This window comes from Oncorhynchus keta, chromosome 19, assembly GCF_023373465.1.
Source record: "Oncorhynchus keta strain PuntledgeMale-10-30-2019 chromosome 19, Oket_V2, whole genome shotgun sequence".
NCBI lineage: Eukaryota > Metazoa > Chordata > Actinopteri > Salmoniformes > Salmonidae > Oncorhynchus > Oncorhynchus keta.
In genome coordinates, this window is record NC_068439.1 from 49,070,906 (window position 1) to 49,079,996 (window position 9,091).

Genomic DNA, 9,091 nt, shown 5'->3' on the forward strand with positions numbered 1-9,091 from the left:
TTGGCCGGAGCAAGGAGTTTGGGTAGCCGGGCAAGGCCAACCCTTCTCCTACAGAACTACTGGGGAATGCAGGCTTTTGCTTCAGCCATGCTCTTAAACACCTGATAATTCTTATGACCTGCACATCTAGACCATGATTAGCTGAGTCAAGTGTGTTAGAGCAGGGCTGAAGCAAAAGCCTGTACAGCCAGGTGGAGAATCTACAGTCACTCAGATGGAATTCATGGACTAGTTACTACTATATTATAAAGCCATCAGTGTGTCACAGGATCCTCAATGGGTGTGGATCAAAGAGTTTCTCTCCCCCTCATACATATAAAGAAGTGAGTCAGTCAGTCAACCCAGGTCGGGCCAGGCCGGGCAGGCCGGGCTGGGCAGGCCAAACTACTACTTAGTGAATATGTGCAGTTCAAAGCCATGATGGATGTGGTTGAGCCTATAAAAAGAACAAGGCTTTCAAGTGAGAAGTTCTGTGTCTTGTCATGTGTGTGATGATGTGGTGGTGGAACCAGCAGAGGGAGCTATTGTGTCACTCTAAAACAAACTGGGAAAGCCCTCTGCTTGCTATTAGGCTTAATCTCCCCTCTCTGTCTTTCTTTCTTCCTCTTTTTCTTTCTCTCTCTCAGTTCAATAACTTCATTGTCCATTCACTACACATTCCTCCACAGTGACTAGCATAACATGGAACATGTGCACTTGTAAATGATACGTCGAAATCTTAACAGCTTGCAGAGCTGCAACCAACCTGGCACAGTTCAAGTCAAATGATGAGTTCGGGGGCTAATGCTGAAACTTTTCAGTCCCCTAATTCTGCTGGCATGAAAGACTGAATGTTTTTGTAGCGTTTTTCACGCCTGGAGTGTGAAGGCGACCTTTTTCACACCTGGAGTGCAGAGGCGACAGGAGAGGTTTTACAGTGTCTGGATCCCTGCTCTGCCTCTGCAACAAGACACCTCTACAGATCCTATTGTCTTATCTCGGATTTACAGAGAAAAAAACTGGCAGGTGTTCTTACCTTCAGGCTATAGACTTTAGAACTGAAGAAAATAGGGGGTGTGAGATGGGAATGAAAGGGAACACAGGGAGAACACACACACACACACACACACACACACACACACACACACACACACACACACACACACACACACACACACACACACACACACACACACACACACACACACACACACACACACACACACACACACACACACACACACACACACACACACACACACACACACACACACAGGTCTCATTCAGTCAGTCCCATGCTGTTACAGGCCGTATAAACAGAGGGAGATGTGTGAGGGTGTGTATTATTAGTAGTCATTAAGAGGGCCTGAACACCACTTTGAGAGAGAGAAAAAAACAAATAAGCCTACAGCGTAGTGGTAGGAAGGCAGGGGGCCATCCCCTCCATTTCGAGTTCCATAACTGACCTCTGACCTGTGACTAACTCAGGTTACACTGCTCAGCTCATAGGTACAGGGAGCTGGGACTGTTACTGTTCAAATCTATGAGGGACCAATCCAAGCTGAAATCTGTGTGTGTAATGCACATATGGATTTCAGTAGAATGTTAGGGCATGAAGTCAGTCATGCATTCAAGTAATCAAGCATTTAGGCTTTTGGGGGGCATACTAACAGTATTCAACTTTCAGTTCTGTTACACATGCACATGTTCACAACACACATTTTCACACATCTCAGCAGCTGCAAGATCTTCAATTGACTTCAATAAGTAAATCATTTGCCCCGAAGTCCCAAGATACACACATGTATCTAAAGTTAGGAAGTGCCCCTGAGGTACTGAAACTCTCAGATCACACAGAGGTCTTTCACGGCTACATCCTGACGCAAACAGACAGACATTGTGCCAGAGTACGATACAGTACACACCTGTCCTGGAGACACCTCTTAGCCTGGGACAGCCGCAGCTGTGGGAGTTTCACTCTCTGCTTTCTTACGTAATCAACAATCTCATAATAGGAGAATAAAACAGAGCCACTTACTTACTTCACTTTACAAATAGTAGCATGGAATTGTAACCCATAAGAATGTGTCTGGTTGTTGTGTGGATGTCTTTCTTTCATCCAGACTGGTTTCGTTCCTCTACTTACAGGGTCAATCTGGAACTGGTACACCCGCTTTGTTGTTGTTGGAATCCCAGATTGCCCCTTTACGCCAGAGAGGACCCAGTAAGCCACATGCTTATGGGTTGTGTTTTCTCACTTAGGACAGTGGAAGGAATGCCTACATGTAGCCTAGTTGGCTGGCTGGCTGCTTGGCCGGTTGGATTGGTTGATTGGCTGGCTGCTTGGATAGTTGGATTGGTTGGTCGGCTGCTTGGTTGGTTCAGTTGGTTGGATGTCTGCTTTGTTGGTTGGATTGGATTGGTTGGTTGTGGATCAGGACCAGGCCAAGTCTATATATGCATCACGTTCTGTGTAAGCACCAGAGTTGGGGTTAATTCCATTTCAGTTCCAGTCAATTCAGGAAGAACACTGAAATTCCAATTCCAATTCTCTTCAATGCTTTTCAATTAGGAAAATGTGGGTTAGTGTCTAAATGAACTGGAATTTAAATGATATTGACCCCAACCCTGGTTACCACAACCATGGTCACGTGGCTCACAAAAATGAACACCCTCTGCTCTGGTTTAAAACAGTAGATCCTACACACTGATCTATGGTCAGTTTGATGTTTCCTTACTTTATGGTTTCAGGTTAGAACTCTGGATCATGACCTAATCCTAGATCTGTGCTTAAGGCCAGCCTCTACCTGGTAGTGTATAGTACAACAGTTGATGGACCCGAGAATAATCAGACCTGACCCAAAAGGACCAGAGTGACAAAAAATATTTTTAGTTGCTCTTCTGATTAATGAATAAGTCTTTATCTGTTGGCTTGGCCTTCAATTAGTAAATAAATTCACCTTATTAGCTTAAAATAAATATGCTATAGGCTATGCAGAGCCATGGTAGGGTCCATTTGGGTCCACTCGGGTCTTTCAGCTGTAGTTACATATACCTGAGACCTTATGACAATCAAACAGGACCAGACCCAGACCCGAGGGACAAGTTAGAATTTCAGACCCCAACGCATCAGGCCCAGGTTGGGTCTCAGGTATATCGGATTCACCCGGACCCGTGAAAACCTGTAGCTGAAGGTCCATAGCAGTATACTAGTAGCCTGGCTGCCAGTCTATGTCCTGGGCTTTCTCATAGTGCAACAAGTCCCTACGGACACAATGTTTGTGGTTTGGTAAACCTAACATTGAGCGACCGGGGAGTTAACCAACTTATCAAGTGTCAGGGCCCTTGTCAGAAAATAACTATATCTGCCTCACTACTAACCCTACAAAGACGACAAGGTCAGTATGTCTGGTTGAGTCAAACCTTATCAACAGGGTCATGTTCAGCATGGCACAATGTAGCAAAATGTTTTCCAAAGGAAAACCAAAAATATGATTGTTTTTGTTGGACAAGATCAGGTAATATTTAACAGTTTATTGCCTATTGAACATGACCCTGAAGGATCCCGGACCCACTGGAGAGAGAGAGCAAATGGTCCATGGTCATTACAACAATACTGACAATCATCTAACTTTTACCAGGTTAATGTGGTTAATGTGAAAGAGAACATGTTCTCAATGATTTATCTGACCGAATGAAGGATGAATCAGCTGTTACAGAGTTGTAACTCGCTTGTACAATGCTAAACCCTGTTTTAAAATCAAGCGACATCTACCTGGCATTATGAAAACCGACAGCTTGACATGAAGCCCAGAAAACTTTCAGTTGGAGCCGAGAGACTTTTTCTCTACCCCCCCCACATTGACTTAACCCTTAGTGTGTTTGTTGTGATCAGATAGTTCAATCAGGAAGTCACAAAGGCCCTATTGTCCAGTCCCTGCCATGGCCCTGGTCCAGGGAGGGTGTTAAACCCATAAGAGTTTAAGCCCCTGTCTAAGCCGGGGGGGGGGTTCTAATAAGCTATATGGAATTGTTTTAAGAAGGTTATACCAAGGATCATTTTGCTATTTGATTTAACATTTTAAGACCCGTTGAAGTATCAACAAAATATATACAAGAAATATTTGATGAAAAATAATTTTTGGCCTTGCTGCTATTAGCCCATACAAACACATTGAATGACAGATTCACTACATGTTCACTACAAGTGTCTGCCCTATATCTGAGAGATATACGAAAGATTAGGAAACATTTGTATATTTATTTGACACATATTTAACACCTTTTTTTTGTCACTAAATGATCTCCATATACAGTAAACTTCCATTAATATTTTCGACTGATTACCGGGGGACCTTCAGACGAGTCCTGTGAGGCCTGTAAGTGTCCTAGAGAAAACACATGTTCGTGTTCGTGAGAGTCTCACCTTTACACAGAGGGGTCATATTAGTGTGTAGCCCAAACTATCGGCGGTACCGACCAGATGAGTCCCAAGGCGCTTGTGGGGGTCCTAGAGCAAAACAGAGAACACCATGGTGTTTGTAGGCCAAACCATTCAGACAGAAGTTGGCAGATCGGCTGTACCGACTTCAGACGAATCCCAAGGCGCTTGTGGGGGTCCTAGAGCAAAACAGAGAACACCATGGTGTTTGTAGGCCAAACCATTCGGATGCTAAGAACGATTCTGTGAGAAGACTGATTTTGTTCTGACTAGCATCCCTCTAGCTCTGTCACCTTTCACCGCAGATGTGGACAAGTTACAAAGACATCTCGAGCTTAAACTGACAGATTTTGATAGGGGATTTCTTTTATTATGCCACTGTGATTTCCACCTGGGCGCGGACATCGACCGTAGTTAAAAATAAAAAAAACGGACTGTTCTGATCATCTCAGGGTAAAGCCCCTCTCCCAATCCCTACACGCACAGCCAACCGCCCAGTATAGGATGAAGCTGTCCCTAGATGCTGGTTTAAGGTCAGTTTGGTGTTTTACACCCTAATGGTTAAGGTTTGGACTTAGAAGCTGATTCTAGATCTGTGCCTCAGGGCAACTTTTAGCCAATGGATCAGGCTTTCTACTGCTGTAGGGGCCTTTCCTTTCAAGTGGCCTAAATCCATTTAAGAAAGATAATGTTGATGTTTACATCATGGCGGTGACCCCTCCTGGCCTCTCCTCTCAGAATTCCTGCCATAACTGTGACATCTAAACACCAGGACATGCAGAGGACAGGGGCAACACTCTTAATCACAGCCATACGGCCCGGACAGCAGAAACAAAACAACCTCTTAACCCCCCAAGGAGTGTGTGTGGTGTGTGCATGCGTGCCTGCGTGCATGTTTGCGTATAATACTCCCTCTTAACCCCCCAAGGAGTGTGTGTGGTGTGTGCATGCGTGCCTGCGTGCATGTTTGCGTATAATACTCCCTCTTAACCCCCCAAGGAGTGTGTGTGGTGTGTGCATGCGTGCCTGCGTGCATGTTTGCGTATAATACTCCCTCTTAACCCCCCAAGGAGTGTGTGTGGTGTGTGCATGCGTGCCTGCGTGCATGTTTGCGTATAATACTCCCTCTTAACCCCCCAAGGAGTGTGTGTGGTGTGTGCATGCGTGCCTCCGTGCATGTTTGCGTATAATTAAGGGGCCAACGCACCTTAACCCATGTGTGAGTCCATCGCTCGTTTGATTTTCTCGTCCCTGAATGCACGGCTCAGTCTGGATGAATCCCTTACAGCTTTAATCCCCCAATCTGTAAACCTACAGGTTATTCCTAGAAAACATATATATATTTTTTTAATTTTACAGTTTCTAAGCCAGGAAAGGTTTCTTATTCAAGGGTTGTAATGGCCACAGACTCCTCAAGTTATGACCTGGCCCTACAGGTCAATACAACATTTAGATTACATGTCAGCCAAATCTACACAGATGGAGATTTTGTTGTTAAAATGTTGTTTTGAATCTTGGTCCGGGCAGAGAGGGCTGTGGCTGACCAGAGAAGTCACAGAAGACATTTCCTGTCAATCCACAGGCTTTTCCTTCACAGTCTGACAACATCTACACACCCTGTAGATAGACGAGAAAGGTGTGCTCAGCCTCCAACCCACTACTAATTTCTTATCATAAGATGTTTGGGGATTCTTTCATGACTTGCACCTACATCAGTTTGACCTGACTTCAAATGAAAATAATGCATTACTATTACACATTTTCGTGACTTTCAAGGCCATTTTGTGTGTCAAAATACAAACATTATTACACATCTATAACTATCTATGACTACCCAAACTAAATGATGCTGCTACTCTCTGTTATTATCTATGCATAGTCACTTTGATAACTCTACCTACATGTACATATTACCTCAATTACCTTACCCCCACACATTGACACATTAACTCTGTACCGGTACCCCCTGTATATAGCCTCCACATTGACTCTGTACCGGTACCCCCTGTATATAGCCTCCACATTGACTCTGTACCGGTACCCCCTGTATATAGTCTCCACATTGACTCTGTACAGGTACCCCCTGTATATAGCCTCCACATTGACTCTGTACCGGTACCCCCTGACTCCACATTGACTCTGTACCGGTACCCCCTGTATATAGCCTCCACATTGACTCTGTACCGGTACCCCCTGTATATAGCCTCCACATTGACTCTGTACCGGTACCCCCTGTATATAGCCTCCACATTGACTCTGTACCGGTACCCCCTGTATATAGCCTCCACTTTGACTCTGTACCGGTACCCCTGTATATAGCCTCCACATTGACTCTGTACCGGTACCCCTGTATATAGCCTCCACATTGACTCTGTACAGGTACCCCCTGTATATAGCCTCCACATTGACTCTGTACCGGTACCCCCTGTATATAGCCTCCACATTGACTCTGTACCGGTACCCCCTGTATATAGCCTCCACATTGACTCTGTACCGGTACCCCCTGTATATAGCCTCCACATTGACTCTGTACCGGTACCCCCTGTATATAGCCTCCACATTGACTCTGTACCGGTACCCCTGTATATAGCCTCCACATTGACTCTGTACCGGTACCCCCTGTATATAGCCTCCACATTGACTCTGTACTGGTACCCCTGTATATAGCCTCCACATTGACTCTGTACCGGTACCCCCTGTATATAGCCTCCACATTGACTCTGTACCGGTACCCCCTGTATATAGTCCCGCTATTGTTATTTACTGCTGCTCTTTAATTATTTGTTATTCTTATCTCTTCCTTTTTTGATTTTTTTTTCTAAAAACTGCATTGTTGGTTAAGGGCTTGTAAGTAAGTATTTCACTGTAAGGTCTGCGCACCTGTTGTATTCGGCGCATGTGACTAATAACATTTGATTTGATTTAATTAATAGTTCAACAAAATAATAACAATAATATTGGTATGACTCATGTACTGGAGGCAGCTCTGCAGAGTGGTCACTTGCTGGCACAGCCACAAAGTCATAAAATCTTATTTTAAACCTCACCCAAATCTTAACCTTGACCTTAACCACAATGCTAACCCTAATGCCTAACCCTAGCCTAAAATTAAGACCAAAAATATTTTTTTTGTTTATATGGATTTTTACGATATAGCCAATTTTGACTTTGCAGCTGGCCAATCTAGTCGAAACCGCTCAGTTCTGCCTCCAGGGCAAGATTCATGACAATAAACTTAATCCTCCTTAAAATTGATGAAATTATGTGTGCGTGTGTGTCTCTCTGTGTGTGTTTGTGTGTGTGCGTGCGTGCGTATGTGTGTGTGTATGTGTGTGCGTGCGTGTGTGTGTGAGTGTGTGTATGTTTGTGCGTGTGTGTGCATGCGTGCATGCATGTGTGTGTGTGTGTGCATGCGTGCGTGCACGTGAGTGTATATATGTGTACATACATGTGTGTATTTGTGGACCCACCCACGCCCGCCCATGCAGGAGAGCTTTTCGATCACATGAAAGCCAACAGGGGGTGGCATGCATGCAGGGTGAGCTACTTCCATCTGCCCTGTCCATTTCAATAGGTGGGGCCTCGCATTGGGGCCTCGCATTCAGCAGCATCTGGTTCCAATATGGAGACCGGCGGAAGGGTGGAAAATACAGCCTACTGTACCTTTAAATAGCCCAGGGGAGGTTGGGACAGATGCTGGCCCATATCGGCCTATCCCAAGACTCTCAGTATCTGGCCCTAGCACTTCTCTTCTTCTCCTGTTTGAAAAGACGATAACATGTACAGTTAGAAAGGAATGCCTGCAATGCTGCTTCTGAGCATGTCGTTAGTCTGTACAGAAGTTTGTGCAGTATGGTGAGAGAATGCCGAGAGGGCTAGCAGCAACCTCCTTTTTACCTCACACACACACACACACACACACACACACACACACACACACACACACACACACACACACACACACACACACACACACACACACACACACACACACACACACACACACACACACACACACACACACGCATACAAGCACACACATGCGTGCCCACACAGACACACACACTTATGCACCCCTACAAGCACACTCAAACACACACTCACTGTCGTGACCAACCAATGCCAGGCAGAGGTTCTTTGGGTCAGCTATCTTCTCTCAGAGTGAATTTGGATGTCGTTTCCTCTTGATTTGTGTCGTTTCTGAGCATTTGTTGAATGTAATTGTGTGGCACAACGCTGTAGACATTCTCTTTCTCTCTCCCTCTCTCTCTCTCCCTCCTCCCACGGACAAGCATCCCTGCAGCTCGCCCATAATTCCACAGTTTCTATCTCGACCATAACTCACACACTGCTCGGCACTAACTAAAGGGGCTGTCTGTAGAGAGGCTGATTGCATGTTTGTCCACCAAATTGTCGGTGCAGCAGAGAGAGGCTGCAGAGAGGAAGAGAGTGGAGGCAGAAACAAGACGATGACACAGTTACAAAGGACAAACAATCAGAGCAGTCCTATCATTCTCATTCATATAAACCACCTAGTTGCACCAAGCCAAACACACAGAAAATTAAGCCTGTACTGTATATATATATATATACACACACGCACGCACGCACAGACACACACACACATACTCACACACATACACACGCACGCACGCACAGACACAAACACAC